We start from the raw sequence: 16,344 nt of genomic DNA, 5'->3' as shown, positions 1-16,344 counted from the left end.
CAAGGTGTTTCTGTTTTGTGTTCTCTCTGACTTGAACTGAAGCAGTAGGTACGGATGAAAGTAAAGTGTTTCAGGTTGGGTCCATCTTGGAAACACCTTCCTTCTGAAAATTGTTGACTTTCTTCTATCTTATTGTTTTATACTATTAAAAATCTCGGCCTGGCACGGTGGCTTATGCCTGTAATCCCAGCACTTTGGGAGGCTGAGATGGGCGGATCATGAGGTCAGGAGATTGAGACCATCCTGGCGAACATGGTGAAACCCCGTCTCTACTAAAAATACAAAAATTAGCTGGGTGTGGTGATGTGCGCCTGTAATCCCAGCTACTTGGGAGGCTGAGGCAGGCGAATCACTTGAACCCAGGAGGCAGAGTTTGCAGTGAGCCCAGGTTGCACCGCTGCACTCCGGCTTGTGCAACAGAGTGAGACTCTGTCTCAAAAAACAAACAAACAAAACAAAAACTCACATGTCCACAGCACCAGAGGGGTTTTTCCATTTAACCATTTCATTCTTTCTGGGTGAGGGCCAATATTTCTATACACATTATTTTAGTCTAAGTTTTGGGATAATAATATAAAACAATATTGATTTCTTTCTAAAAATAAAAAATGCATAAAATCCCATGACTCTATCATAACTTCCATTTTTGAGTATTATCTTTCAGTTTTCCATATGTTTCTATATTCCCCCAGTGGCAATCATCCTGAATATAGTACTTTGTATGCTCTTCCATTTAACATAACGTTGTAACATTTATTCTTGCTTGTGCTTGTCATGTATAATTTTCTGTCTTAAGAATCTTCAGTATTATATCAAAATCGACATGATTTTGAGCATCATAAGAAGTGTAAATTATGTTTTCCTAATAAAATGTTCAGAGTATATATTTGGAAAATATCACAAGCCTAGTATGCAAGTTGACTACTTCTCCAACTCATGTTCCTAACATCAAGTCCTGAGCTTACTATATTATACCACATAGTATCTTTTCTAAGGCTTTGGGACACCTGTCTGCCAAATGCTACTGTATTAGTTTAGCCCCTTTCATTTTGTGAGAGTTGTACTACTTTATTTGCACAAAGCGAGAATATGGAAGCTTCTCTGTTCTAGTGCTTAGTCATTCCAGTAATGCTCACGATGTCCTTTCAGGTGTGTTTGTTTTGCTTTCTACTTCACATCTTTAGTTTCAAGCCAAGTTGGGTTGATTAACCATCACTGAATATGGATCAGTTTTTCATTGGTGGTCCCTAAATTGGGAAACTCTCCCTAGTCCAACCAATTTTGAAAAAGGCACCAATATGATTTAGCTTGAAGCATAAGATTTGGCTTGCCACGGGGTACTTTCTGAGTATTCATTTCTCAGCAAGATTTTTTTGAGGCTTCTTGTCCATGCCTTTCACCCCCAGCTTCCAGATCACACAGTTCCCTTCTTTGTGATTACAGACCTCCAATGACGCTCTTTACTAGCACTACAACTTTCTTGTGCATAATGGCAACATGCTCTTTTCTCCCTCAATAGGATGGCAACTTGAAGTCACATCTAGTTAGTGCGGCAGAGGTAATTTCCTGACCCTCCTTAAAAAAACCGTTGTCCAATCTCATTGCTCATATTATCTCCTGATTCTGTCATAATTCCATCTTAATATTGCATCTTTCAGGATAAGATGGCAAACTGTCACTGGAGCAAAAATTAAGCTAACCAAAACAATTGAAATTAAAATTCCTTTATAAGAAAGGAGACTATTAAAAATGACACAAGAAGGTCAGAGTGTGCCTCAGATTCAGATATTCTGATAGTGTATGAGAAAAGGAAATTTAATACATAACCCTCATTTCTGTAAGGATAACCAGAATAGTTCCTGGCACAAAGTAGATATTCAATAAATATGATGAACAAATTAATGAATGAACAGCTGGTAGGTCTGGCTTTCCTCCTTGTTCATTGATTCATTGATGCCTGTAGCCATCACTTCTAGTCGATAAGGTTCTTTTCTCACTGGATGATCCCAACCTTCTTTCCTGAGAGAGATGAGCCCTAGGTAGTCTTCTACTTATTTTGCTATTGCTGTAGTTTTACATGGAGTCCCGTGGGTTCTAACAGCACTATTCCAGCTCCATGGTACCTCAAAACTCTACTTTCCCTTAAGAATTAAAGCCAATTCCATTATAGTAAAACCATTATCTTGTCACAATCTGGATACCTTATTAGCATTCTTTCTCAGCACTAAAACCTCAAAAGAAGCGAGGTTTAGAGCAATGGGTCTGAGGGGCAATATATTTTAAGGTGAGTCATTAAATATGCTTCTAATTAGGTTTGCCTGCACATTCTCTAATAGCTGCTTGCCTGACCTACACCTCTCATCCCACGTAGCTCCCCTTTGGAGTTCTACCATATTTCCTGTGGCTATGAGACGTCATTCCTGATCCTTGACATAAAATGCAATCAGGTATACAAATGAGCTAAGATCATAAAGTGACTTAATTAACAGCACTTGGATTCATCATTATATCCCTACCCCTTGCTGCAAATTGCAAGGAAAGGAGTGGAGTTGGACAGCAAATCCTCTTCTTCAATAACAACTAACTGAAAATACATGACCTGATCCTTCAGTGGCTTATTCATTCTTTCTATAGAAAGGGGGAATATAAGATGATGGTGATTTGTTTTTATTGTTTGTTATTATTATATGCTTACCTTTACATAAATTCTTTTGTCAGCAGTTTTGCTTTATTCATTTTTGTCTGGTCAGCATGGGTCCTAATTTCTTTTCTCAGGGATTGGAATCTCTATTCCTCCTCCTATCACCCCTCTCTTCAGACCATAGTAATTAGTCAATAACTACAGGCTTCTGTCAAGGCTCTCAGGCTAATCTGGCCATGTTCCAAGCAGGTAATATCATCTACCAATAAGCAGATGGAATGAAATAACTGAACTTCAGACTTAGGCCACTAGAAGACTGTGTGCCAGGACTGCTTTATTTCGGCTCCTTTTGTAACTGTCTTAAATAAGCTGATCGGGGTTTTGAAATGGCATCAAAGTTAGAACTGAGGGATGTTATATAGAAAACAGCCATATGAACTTTGTAAATGTATGTGTTATAGGCCTTGTATTGAGGCCTCGGTTTGTTATATTACATAGTTTCTTCTACGTGAGGATTCAAAATAAATTTCCTTCATGTCTGAAGCTAAGAAAGTCTGGACTTCCTCTTAGTAATATTGTGAATCTAGTAATTAATTATATTTTCATTTTTGCCCCAGGAAATGAGATCTAAGTATAGCTCATTTCATGAAAGTGTACAAGACATTATAATTTTTTGCATCAATCCTGTGCTTGACTTATTTTTTTGCCTTCGTTGCTTTTTCACACCAATTTTCTTATTTTAAAATTTTGTATTATTTAATTGCTTACTTTTCTGTAAGCTGCCTCAGATTCCTCCTCTTTTTTTGAATAAGGTAGATATGGATGTATAAACAAATGGTTATGTAATTAAGGAAAAATGTTAATATTCAGTATTTGGTTCAATTAGTTTAAAATACTTTTATTGAAATAATATTGAATTTAGAACAGATTATAAAACACCTAATATTATCTGAGCTCTTACAAAACATTAAAATTACATTGTTTTAAAATGTATATCCTGTTAATTCAAAACTTTTTAAATCATTTAATTGTTTCTGAATTAATTTTTTTCCAAGCCATGATATTTTATAATTACTCTAACTTTTTATCATTGGATTATCATCTAATTTTTTAAGCACTTGGGGCAATCTGGAAATATACAGATGAGATTTTGTTTCTTGTTTAGGTTTTTTATTTTTATATTTAGGACTTGGTACATCCATATTTTCTGTGCCTTGAGATTGGAACCTCTTCAAGGTCAGGGTCTGTAATGACTTCATTCTTTACCATTCCTCAATAATAAAGTGCCTTGACTATTTACTAGTTCCGTGACCTTGAGTGAATGGCATTGCCTCTCTTGGGCCTCAGTTCCCCCACTGGTAAAATGTAGATAGTTACAGTATCCTCTTCATAGGGTTGTTGTTGATTTAAAAGGTTAATCACATCAAGCATTTATAACTAATGCTTTGGGTATATTAGTAATGGTAACAGGAGCAACTTAAAGTAATAAACCCCCAAATCTTGGTTGTTTTATGATATAGAAATTTATTTCTTACTCCATAATATAACCAGTGATGAGGGAGGGTAGGCTCTGCTCTATACAGTAGTTCAGGGACCAGAATTATGGAATATTTGTCGTTTTCAATAAGTAACTTTCAAGTTTCCACTGGTTTGTGTGCATATATTATATGCATATACACACACATTTATATAAGGTGATGGTAGTGGTGTGTATTCGTATGTGTAAGGGTTAATGGAGAATATAATGATAGATTTTATGGTCCAGGCCTGGAAGTGACATACCTGATTTCTGCCCATATTCTGTTGGACAATTCACATGGTCTTACTTATGTTTGAGTGTGACTGGGAAATGTAGCATCTATATGGGTAGCTTCTTCCCAGCAATAACTCTTCCTTACAACAGCACATCGTGATTCTTTGGTGGACAACTTGATGTCAGTGCCTCACAGATGCATAAGAAATGAATAAATACTGAGTGTTGTTTGTATATTTTTATATAGCACTCAATACAGTGAATCAAACTTACAGTTTAATTTGGCTTTCCAATGAGGCTAGGAATTCTCTGAAGTGATATAGAGCTTATTCTTCACAGAGTCCCTGATTGTTGGCAGAATTGCTGAACAATGTAAGTTCTTTTTTTTATTTTTTATTTTATTTTATTTATTTTTATTTTTTATTATACTTTAAGTTTTAGGGTACATGTGCACAATGTGCAGGTTAGTTACATATGTATACATGTGCCATGTTGGTGTGCTGCACCCAGCAACTTGTCATTTAACATTAGGTATATCCCCAAATGCTGTCCCTCCCCCCTCCCCCCACCCTACAACAGGCCCCCAGTGTGTGATGTTCCCCTTCCTGTGTCCATTTGTTCTCATTGTTCAATTGCCACCTATGAGTGAGAACATGCGGTGTTTGGTTTTCTGTCCTTGCGATAGTTTGCTGGGAATGATGGTTTCCAGCTTCATCCATGTCCCTACGAAGGACATGAACTCATCATTTTTTATGGCTGCATAGTATTCCATGGTGTATATATGCCACATTTTCTTAATCCAGTCTATCATTGTTGGACATTTGGGTTGGTTCCAAGTCTTTGCTATTGTGAATAGTGCCACAATAAACATACATGTGCATGTGTCTTTATAGCAGCATGATTTATAATCCTTTGGGTATATACCCAGTAATGGGATGGCTGGGTCCAATGGTATTTCTAGTTCTAGATCCCTGAGGAATCGCCATACTGACTTCCACAGTGGTTGAAATAATTTACAGTGCCACCAACAGTGTAAAAGTGTTCCTATTTCTCCACATCCTCTCCAGCACCTGTTGTTTCCTGACTTTTTAATGATCACCATTCTAACTGGTGTGAGATGGTATCTCATTGTGGTTTTGATTTGCATTTCTCTGATGGCCAGTGATGATGAGCATTTTTTCATGTGTCTTTTGGCTGCATAAATGTCTTCGTTTGAGAATTGTCTCTTCATATCCTTTGCCCACTTTTTGATGGGGTTGTTTGTTTTTTTCTTGTAAATGTGTTTGAGTTCATTGTAGATTCTGGATATTAGCCCTTTGTCAGATGAGTAGATTGCAAAAATTTTCTCCCATTCTGTAGGTTGCCTGTTCACTCTGATGGTAGTTTCTTTTGCTGTGCAGAAGCTCTTTAGTTTAATTAGATCCCATTTGTCAATTTTGGCTTTTGTTGCCATTGCTTTTGGTGTTTTAGACATGAAGTCCTTGCCCACGCCTATGTCCTGAATGGTATTGCCTAGGTTTTCTTCTAGGGTTTTTATGGTTTTAGGTCTAACATGTAAGTCTTTAATCCATCTTGAATTAATTTTTGTATAAGGTGTAAGGAAGGGATCCAGTTTCAGCTTTCTACATATGGCTAGCCAGTTTTCCCAGCACTATTTATTAAATAGGGCATCGTTTCCCTATTTCTTGTTTTTGTCAGGTTTGTCAAAGATCAGATGCTCATACATATGTGGCATTATTTCTGAGGGCTCTGTTCTGAACAATGTAAGTTCTTAACAAATTCCTGGTGAATGGATGTCTATGGATGGCATACATTTAAGGAATAAATGACTATCTGATCTGATGTTGGATATACTCTTATAATCACCATTAGTATTAACTGAAAATTGCAAATAGGTCTTTTATAGTTGGAATTTTAAAGTTCCAAAAAAGTGAACTACTCTCCTTGCTTAGCCCCATGAGCACCAACAATCTAAAGAAAAATAAAGATGTGGATTTGTACAATAATAGACGCTGCCATAGCAGTATGACAATGTAGTTGGCCCCTTCAAAACATTGTTTAATGTTGCTACTGACTTTCCATTTCTCCAGACCCTTTTGAAGACACTCAATACAGCTGCATGTCTGTTGCAATTTATCAATAATTTTGTAATCTAAAATCAATATCCAGAGTTATGAGAATCTGCTTAGAATGACTAAGCTTTCCACCAGTGCTCTGGTGGGTGTTAATGCCTGCTTTTCCAATAAGATTACATTCAAGCTAAGAAGGATGGAATATTGAACAGAAGCCATGTTTCTTCACCATTTGTTCCTTGGTACTTTTATTAAAATCATAGAAAAGAATAGGACTCCAGTAAAAGGCAACAGAATTGGTGATCTATTCTCTGCATTCCCTGAGCCTTGTATCTGCACCTCTCATGAAATGCAATGCCTTCTCTCTTGAAAGGGAGGTCAAGGCTGCCGAAGGAAAAGTAGCAAGGACTGTTTTGTCATTCTTCCTCTGGAGCTTTCATATCTCCTTCTTCTTCTTCTGAGGCTGAGCCAAAAAGGAGGGTCCTAAATTGTAGGAGAAAAGTATTTTTATTTAGTTGTTTGTATTCCTCTTGTGGTTGGACGCATATTGTCTTATGTCAGGCATAAAGTTTTGGTTTTTCTGTGGAGTGTATTGGCGGATACTCCAAGATGCTGTTGTGTAGACAGCTGTCATCCATAGTTCCCTGGTATAGATGCATTCTCCAACTGACCTCCTGACACCCGCAATCAGTTTCTGTCTGTTGTAGAATCCTCTGTAGCTTCTCACAGCTTGCTTGTCATATTTCAGCATGGCGTCATCTTTGACGTAAGCCTATTAAGACAACTCAAACATGGCTACTTGGCCCTTGGGACCCTCATACATTCTTATGGTGCCAAATCATGGACAAGTAGCTTGCCCAGGTTAAAATCCCCTTCTCCTTAAAGTGTAGACAAAGGATAATCCAGCCAGCTTTCCCCCTTCAGACTTCCACAGTAACTAATCTGTGTGTTCATCTGTGCCCTGAAACTCCTGGGAACACACATCAGACTCTTCCAATATCTTTCTCCCTAGTTTTATTCTGGTCCTGTAGCAGCATGTGGCAGGCCTATAAATTTTTATTGCTCAAAGAACATTAAACCAGTGTTAACATGACTTCTTTTCTGGTGTCAAGCCAATCTTTTAAGTTCTCTTTCTCTTAGCATGATAGAGGGGAGGCACTACCCTTCCAACTCTCTTTCTGAGTGGGTGGGAGGAGAAAGAAAAAAAATTCTTTGCTTGTTTGAAAATTCTCCTACCAACTCTATTCAATAACCATTTGAATTTCTAGTCTTACATAGACCAGAAGCAGAAGGTGATGATGGTGGCGAGTTTTGGAGGGGGGGGGGATTTCAGTCATTTAATTGGAACTTCTATCCTCTAGTGTAGCATGGATTTATCTTGCAATTCTTTTAAAAATGTTTATTTCCAGTAAGTATCTGCTGAAAATTTTTTTTACAATTACCACAGATCAAAGTATTGCATGGTCTTTAATTATTCTTGCCAATACCGAATTTATCTTTGTAATTTTCTTGACTTTCTTTATTATATTCTTATTTTGTTTGTGTGTTTTATGCTTTGCTGTGTGTTTGGATCCTTCTATTGTTTTAATGAGTCTTATCTTGTAAGTCTGTGTTTGGACTTAACTTTCTTTCCATAACCCAACAAATATGTATCACGAAAATCTGTTGTCTTGCCATTAACAACATGTCTCTGATTCTGAGAAAAACAGCAACTTGTATGATTATGTGTGTTTTAACTAGGTTTTCCTGTATTCGTAAATTAGGTTTGTTGCCTTCTGAGTTAGAATGGCATCTATTACTACTTGTCTTCCCTGAATCAGTTAGTTGATCATTAATTTCCTAGTCCAGAATAATTACTGCGTCATTCATGATGGTGCCCGGAGAGATAGCCACAGAGAGAGAAAAAGAATCTAGGGGTATGCTTTATTGTTTTTACTTGTTTTATTCTTCAGCCAAAATTCTGAAAAGATAAGAGCAAATATTTCATTCAATAGTGTGTTACTCAAACAGGGAACATAATGGTATATTTTCTTTTCTGTAAAGCATGAAATAAAATCTTAAGTGACTGATCTAGGACTTGATGTATATTATCATGAACATAACAGTTGACAACCACAAAGCTGAGTAAGACATAGATGCTGGGAAGTGGGCTGAGTACACAGATGATTCTTTTTTGTACCAGCCCAACAGCACACACATTCCAGTTTTCTCTTTAGCAAAACTGCAAATGACCATACATCTTTAACCCTCAGAGTGACTTCTAAATATTCAAAAATCCCCCATTGTTAAATATGCCCATGGTCTGCTATACTTAAGTAACATGGCCATTTCAAGGACAAAATGCAATTTTTTTTTCTGATCTTGATATCATAAATATATTTTCTATTTGACTAAAATCTTTCTGAGGACTGGTATTGTGCCTTACTTTTATCTCTATCCTTTTCCATCATCTCAGTGCGGTTAAGCGTAAGATCTCTAAAGTGTTGTCAACTTAAATTTAGTTCTGGAGCCTGTTGGGAATCCTGAGTCATTTTTACTTTGTAGGGCAAGTAGCCAGTGGTTTGATCCCTTTGTCGGGGTCTTCTTTTCTTTATAGAAAAACCCCTCAAAAAAAGTTGTCTATATTAGCTATTTCCAGTTCCTCTACTCACAGTCTTTTTTGAACCCACACTAACTGGTGTTTTGTTTTCTCCTGCATTGAAAGAGTCTTACCACAGTCCTTGACGATCTCCATGATACCAAATCCAGAAGTTCATTATAATTCCTCATCACATTAGGTCTATCAATATTAGAAGAGCTGACTCTTCTCTTCTTGAAGTTCTTTCTTCACTTTGCTGCCTCTCTTAGTTTTTCTTCCATTTCACTTATCACTCTATTTTTTTCTGCTTATTCTTCCTCATCTCTCAAAGCCCAGACTTCAGATCTCTTTTTTGGTTCTACACTTACTCCCTAGGTTATCTTCCCCAGTTTCAGGGTTTTAAAAGCCATCTTAACTCTGGCAACTCCTAAATTTATATCTACAACTCACGACTTTTCTTCCTAAACCCTTCTCATATATCCAACTGCCTACTCAACACATCCCCCTTAGATGTAAAGTTGTTATCTCAAATCTGCTCCTCCTACAGTTGTCCTATCTCAATGATTGGAAGTTTCATCCTACTAGTTGCCTGGGCCAAGAAACACAGAGTCATGTTGAGTTTCCTTTCTCTCTTGTACTCCACATTCAATCTGTTAATCTTTTCAGCAGTATCTTCAAAAGATATCCTGGTTTCAATTACTTGTCATGACCTTCTCTACTACCAATTTTACCTAAAATGATATTGTCATTTACTCGTGTTATTATAATAACCTCCTAATTTCCCCTGCCCCTCCCTCCCAACTTGACACGAGTAGGCATTCAATTAATATGGAGTAATTGAATTCATATTCCATTTGAATGGGCACTTTTGTTAAAGGAATGAATGTGTGGTTGCCTATTATTGCCAGTTTGCTGTTGGAGGTCATGTCAATCAGGCTCATTCTCAGGATTTGAGATGGCTTTGTGTCTCCTTCACCAACCAACACACATGTGCTTGTGTACACATACACACACACACACACACACACACACATAGAGTCTTCACTTCCATCTCCTCTTAATAGACTTTAAAGACTGCCAATGTTACTCCAGGAAGGCAGTGAAAGTCCCTTCAGGTACAGAAAGGTGGGCTCCACCTCAGACTAAGGGGCTGAGTTGGCCAAGACATTCTAAGGTTATAGAAGTGGGAGCATTTTTTTTTCTTTCCTAAAGACTAAGATTCTTTCATAGTAGATGCTGGAGTAAGAGATTACCAGTGGGTAGGATCTGGTAATACTGCCAATCTAGGTGGGATTCTAATCAGATATATTTGGCTTTTGGCTTCTAGTAGCAGAAATGACTTCAAAATGAATGGTCACTGCTAGACATTTTCTTTCTAAAAAGGATCTAAATCAGTATTTCTGCTGGCTTGGTTTGTTTCTCCTGCACGCTGATTCATTCTGCTATTTCTCACCACAGGTCTGAGACTTGACTATTATCACAACCCTGCTTTTCTCATTGCCCTACTTTCATGCCACGTGGACTTGATCTGCCTTTGGCTATTAGGTTCGTCAAAATTTTCAGTTTTCAATAATAACTTTGAGTTCTCCTTGCCAGGTGCCCCAAGGCCTTTAGATCTCAGCCAAATCATAAAATGAAGAAAAGCAACTTTCCCACTTTCACTAATAGGAGAACAAACTTCAGATCACATTCTCAGAAGATTTGGCCTTTCATCAAAGTCCCTTTTTTGGGGTGACGGGGTCTGAGAATTAATCAACAGATATTTGGCTCACACAGAAGAGTTTGGAATTGCCAGTACCTAACTACAGCCCTGCTTTTATTATTCAGATAATAATTATTGTAGCTGCAATTAAAATCACTTACTTTGTGCTGGGTGATATATTCTTTACATTTAGCCCTCAAAAAGACCTGATGAGATATGCACTATTTTTTATCCCTTGAAGACATGAGGCTTAGAAAGTTTGAATAACTTGTCTAAAGTCACAGAAGAGGCAAATTGCAGAATACATACTCGTTCACAAATGCTCTTCTAATGCACTTGCCTATTCTTTCAACAGTTGCACAATAGTATCTCCCTTAGAACAAGGAGTCGTAGTTACGGGGCTGGACATGTTACTTTGCCCTCTTTCTCTTATGCCCAACCTTTCTGAGTCCTCTGAATTGTATTCATGTCTGTTCCGGAAGAATAAGGTGGGAGAGCAGATTCAATCCACCTTTGTTGCCCAGATTGAGAAAATAAACCAGGCTCTTAAATGATTTCCTAATGTTTCCTCTCTGATAGGAACTTAGGGAAGTTACAAACTCATGTACATCACTGAACACACCATTGGATGAGGATATTTTCTATCCCTGCAGATTCTGGAAAATGGAGCCGGAAACCTTTTGGAGGAAGGAGCCACATTTGATCATCCATCTCTGGAGTTATTCTGTCCCAAGTGATTCATTTTCTTGTTACTTATTAAAAGTAGCTTTGACTCAATTGCTAATACTTAAATTAGATTTTTGGCATATCAAATTCACTGTTTTTCAGTAAACAGTTGTAATTCCACCTCTGGGTTTTTTTTTTTAGCTACATCAGTAAGTCCCAAACCTATGTAAATAACTCCTGATTGTTTGAAAGTGAAAATACTTCATGAGTAAGACTGGGGGAAAACAAGGAACCCCAAAGTCATTTAAACCTATAATTGGATCATTCATACAGTCAGCAGTCCCTTACATATTCCACAATAAATTAAGATGATTATACCTGACACCCAGGTAGCATCAATTTTCACTTTAAATTAAAGAGAAGACACTTCGATAGATCTGTTCTCGGGCCAGTAAGAGGTCTTCAGAGGCTCCAGAAGCTCATTAATATATTGAGCTTTGAAGTTTTTGATTTGGCAGAATTTCTATGTTGACTCAGTGTCAAGTGACCTAATGCTCAGATTTCTTGTCAGCTAGTTATCTCCATGGGTTAGAAAATGCTGCTAGCAAAGCCACTTATTCTCTGTGGGTTAGAGAAAGTTGCTCTTCCAAACTATTGGTTAGACCCTTAACCCCAGCTTATAAATGTTTGTGGTGTTTCACAAGGTGGGAACCAGGAATAGGATCAAACCATTGCATTTATAGTGTCTTCTGGGCTTTGCTAAGCTTGATATAATCACCAAAGGGAAATAAACAGTGCCACTTTCCTCCTACCCTTAAGAATCTTGTCTTGCTCAGCCAAATCCATACCATCTTTTAAAGGAGAAAGGAGGAGGCTGTTTTTGTTATACTCAAGGACATCAACATTGGGAATGGCATAGGCAGGTCGTATTACCTCATATCAAGGGCCATTTTACTGGTTGTTTCTGTGAATGGGAGACCCCATAATAATTGAGCAAGCATGGGTAAAGAAAAAAACTGGTTGGGACTCTTGGTTTCTACCATCATGTGATTGAATTCCAGGCCCATATGTTGTCTACTCATCTCCAGTTAGTTAACTAAGAGAAGTCTCATATTTAGCATGTCTAAAACAAAACTTAGGCTCAGCATGGTGGCTCACACCTGTAATCCCAGCACTTTGAGAGAATGAGGCGAGAGGATCTCTTGAGCCCAGGAGTTTCAGACCTGCCTAGACGACATAGCAAGAATCCGTCACTACAAAAAATAATTAGCTGGGCACGGTGGCATGTGCCTGTCGTCTCAGCTACTCAGGAGACTGAGGTGGGAGGATCACTTGAGCCCTGGAGGTCGAGGCTACAGTAAGCCCTAATCATACCACTGCGCTCCAGCCTGGGTGAGAGAATGAGGAGACCCTGTCTACATAAATATATAAATAAATAAATAAGTTAAAAAAATAAAACTTCCAGGCTTCTGCTTCCCCAGAGGATTGAATGGTGCCCATCCCAAATATTTCTATCTGGAACCTGTGGAAGTGACTTTATTTGGAAAAAGAGACTTTGCAGATGTAACAAAGGATTTTGAGATGAGATCATCCTGGATTATCCGGGCGAGCCATGAATCCAACGACAAATGTCCTTATGAGAGACAGAGGAGAAACACAGTAAACATGAGAGTTATGCAAGAAATGCCTGGAGCCACTGGAGGCTGGAAGAGGCAAGGAAGGAGGTTTCCTTAGAGCCTTCATAGTGAGTGTGGTCCTGCTGACCCTTTGATTTCAGACTTCTGGCCTCCAGAACTTTTAGAAAATGATTAACTTTTTAATTAAGTGCATTACATGGACTGTTGCCCTCCACTAAAATGTAAGCCCCACAAGAGCAGGGAATTTTCCTCCTATTTTCATTACTGCTGTATCCCAAGCTCATAGAAGAGTGATTAGCATTTTTTTTTTCTGTAAAGGCCCAGAGAGTACATATTTTAGTTGCTTTGCAGACCGTATGATTTCTGTTGTAGTTATTCAACTTTGCCAATGTAGTGTGAAACAACCATAGTATGGTTGTGACTGTGTTCCAATAAAACTTTATTTGCTCCACTTTATTTGCAAAAACAGATGTTTGATAGGATTTTTCCTGTGAGGTGTAGTTTATAGCCAACCTGTGTCCTAGAACAATAGCACCTAATATTTGTTGAATGAATCAGTACATTAAATATACAAAAGAGGGCAGGTTACCAATCTTTTTGGAACTTCATTTTCTTTAGCTTCAAAATCAGGATATTAATTTTATGCTCATTTAGATGTTATAAGGTTTAAATGAGAAAACCTCCTAGCTGAGTGTCACATGCATGTAATACACAGTAGAGCTTTCCTCCTTCTTCCACCTAAAGTGGGGCGGAATAGGTAGATCACGTTAATTAAACACAATATTTATTCAACCTCAGTGCACAACATTTTATTGTGCACAATATCTTAATGTTAGCCATTTTCTATGCATTATTTAGGAACATCCTCACAGAAGCCCTGTGATGTAGCTAGAGGAGGGACGAACATATGCATAGAGTTTGTGATCTCAAAGTCACTCAGCTGGAACAAGGCAGTATGAGAATTCTAGTGTGAGCTGAATTCTAGTGTGTTCCCACTCTCATGACTCAATCATTAAAGAGGGATTGTTTTTCACCTAAAATGTAAAGTATTTCTGTTTTATTCCAGCATCACAGTCCTCCTATCCTCTGCCCCAAACCTAACAGTTATATTGAACAAAGGCAGAGGAGTCTTGTACCCTGGCACCTGCAACACAGCAGGGTTTTATTTGTTGAGCTGCAAGTAATAAGTACTTATTGTATTATTGGCTGAGTAGGTGCCACGGTGGACTATATTTCTTAGATTTTTCCCCCCATTCTCCAGTGCAGATTCTGGGCTACCAGAAATGAAGGGGAATAAACAGCAGAAGGAAAGCACCTCATAACATGCAGAAGGGGCAGTAAGATGTGGTGGGAGTGAAGGTTTTGATTTAAAAACAGGGCTCCAGCCATCATGAGTTAGAGGACGTTGCTCCTGTTCCATTTTTCTGCCTAGCAAGTCCAAGTATCAAATATCAATGCCTTGGCATTAAGGATGTGTTTCCAATTTGTTATGGGGATTTCTGGGAAATCAGCTTGTCAATATAGGGCAAGATATATCATCATGATGCTTGATGCCCCATAACTGGGAAGACTTCTCAAAAGAATGAGTCACTGACTCTCCCCCATCCCTTGTTTATGCTCCTCCTTGGTAAAGAGAAAGCAAACGCGTCACCTTGCATCTTAGTTTTACTCGATGCCTGTTCAGAAAACTTGATTAAGGAAACCTGAATATTTCTATTTATTTATTTTTCTTTTTTTGAGATGGAGTCTTGCTCTGTCCCCCAGGCTGGAGTGCAGTGGTGCGATCTCTGCTCACTGCAAGCTCCGCCTCCCAGGTTCAGCCATTCTCCTGCCTCAGCCTCCCGAGTAGCTGGGACTACAGGTGCCCGCCATCACGCCCTGCTAATTTTTTTGTATTTTTAGTAGAGACGTGGTTTCACCGTGTTAACCAGGATGGTCTCGATCTCCTGACCTCATGATCCGCCCGTCTTGGCCTCCCAAAGTGCTGGGATTACAGGCGTGAGCCACTGTGCCCGGCCTCTATTTCTTGAGTGTAATTTCTGTCATCCCCATTCTTACCTTCTTTTTATTTTCAACTAAAATAAATGCTAATTGCATTAATATTTGTAATCACAGTGGAGAGTCCCATCATAATTCGTGGATCACTGGTCAAACTAGCCTTGTTAATTTTCTGTGTCACATAAGACTTGGGGACTATTAATCTCAGGGTTATTGACACTAGGATGCAGTAGCTTTTTAAGATATTAATGCAGTTTGAACGAGCCTTTGTGTACTAATTTGGATTTTGTAAATAGAATTAGGGAGGGAAAGAAAAAGATTAAAGGGGCACTGTGACTTAAAGGCCATGTTAGCCAAGAGCTACTTTGGTAATAAGATCATTTGAACATATTTTGGTAATATGCAGGCACCAGAAATGTTTGAAGAGTGGGATGAAGGGAAAAGATAACATTGGAAATGGCAGAGGGATTATTTTCTTCTGTATTTCAGCTCTGCCAACAAGGCAACTGGGGAAGAGAAGGGCTGAATGAACACAAAATTTCTGGTTGCTGCACAAAACAGGATCAAAGAAAAGAAAAGAATAATCAGAGGTAATGATGGTAATTTGTTTTCTAGTTCAAATATAATTGACCCACACAGAAGACATAATTATGGCGCATTAAGGAGATTAAAAGAGACAAAGGCAAAAGCCATGGAGTGATGACAACATGATTCAAGATCCTATAATTATGATGTTTTTAAAATCACAATATTTTGATATTAGCCGTTCAACCTACAAAATACAAGAATAGTGGAAAACCAAGCAGATTCCATTTCAGTTGTCAGATTCATGTTTTGCTTTCTTTTTTATGCCTGTTTCTTTCCCTTTTAGTTTCTTCTAACAGCTGCTGGTACTTGAATGGTATCTACTAGTAATAAGGATGTGGAAAAATGGAGTGAAACAATGGTTTATTTAGATGAGGAGTGAGTCTGTAATGATAATTTCCCACTCCTTCCTTTTCATCCATCTTAAGCTTGCGCATTTTGGACTGAGTCTGAAATTCTAGGAGCCCTCAGCTGAAATTGATTTCAGTTGAGTATTTCCCAAAATGTGACTGAGGCACGTAAGATGCTTTCAGGTTGTATGTGGACAAGTTTTTTATTGCATCAGTTATGGATATATTTTAATGAGCATTGAAAATGTTATCCCTTAAATCTATGCTGTTATGGTTATTATCTGATTAGGAAGAGACCAAGTAAAGTCAATTTGAGGGATAACACTATATAAGTAATTGTACCAATGGTGCATGACGTTGGT

This window comes from Nomascus leucogenys, chromosome 14 (genome assembly GCF_006542625.1).
Source record: "Nomascus leucogenys isolate Asia chromosome 14, Asia_NLE_v1, whole genome shotgun sequence".
NCBI lineage: Eukaryota > Metazoa > Chordata > Mammalia > Primates > Hylobatidae > Nomascus > Nomascus leucogenys.
Note: the sequence above shows the minus strand (reverse complement) of the source record.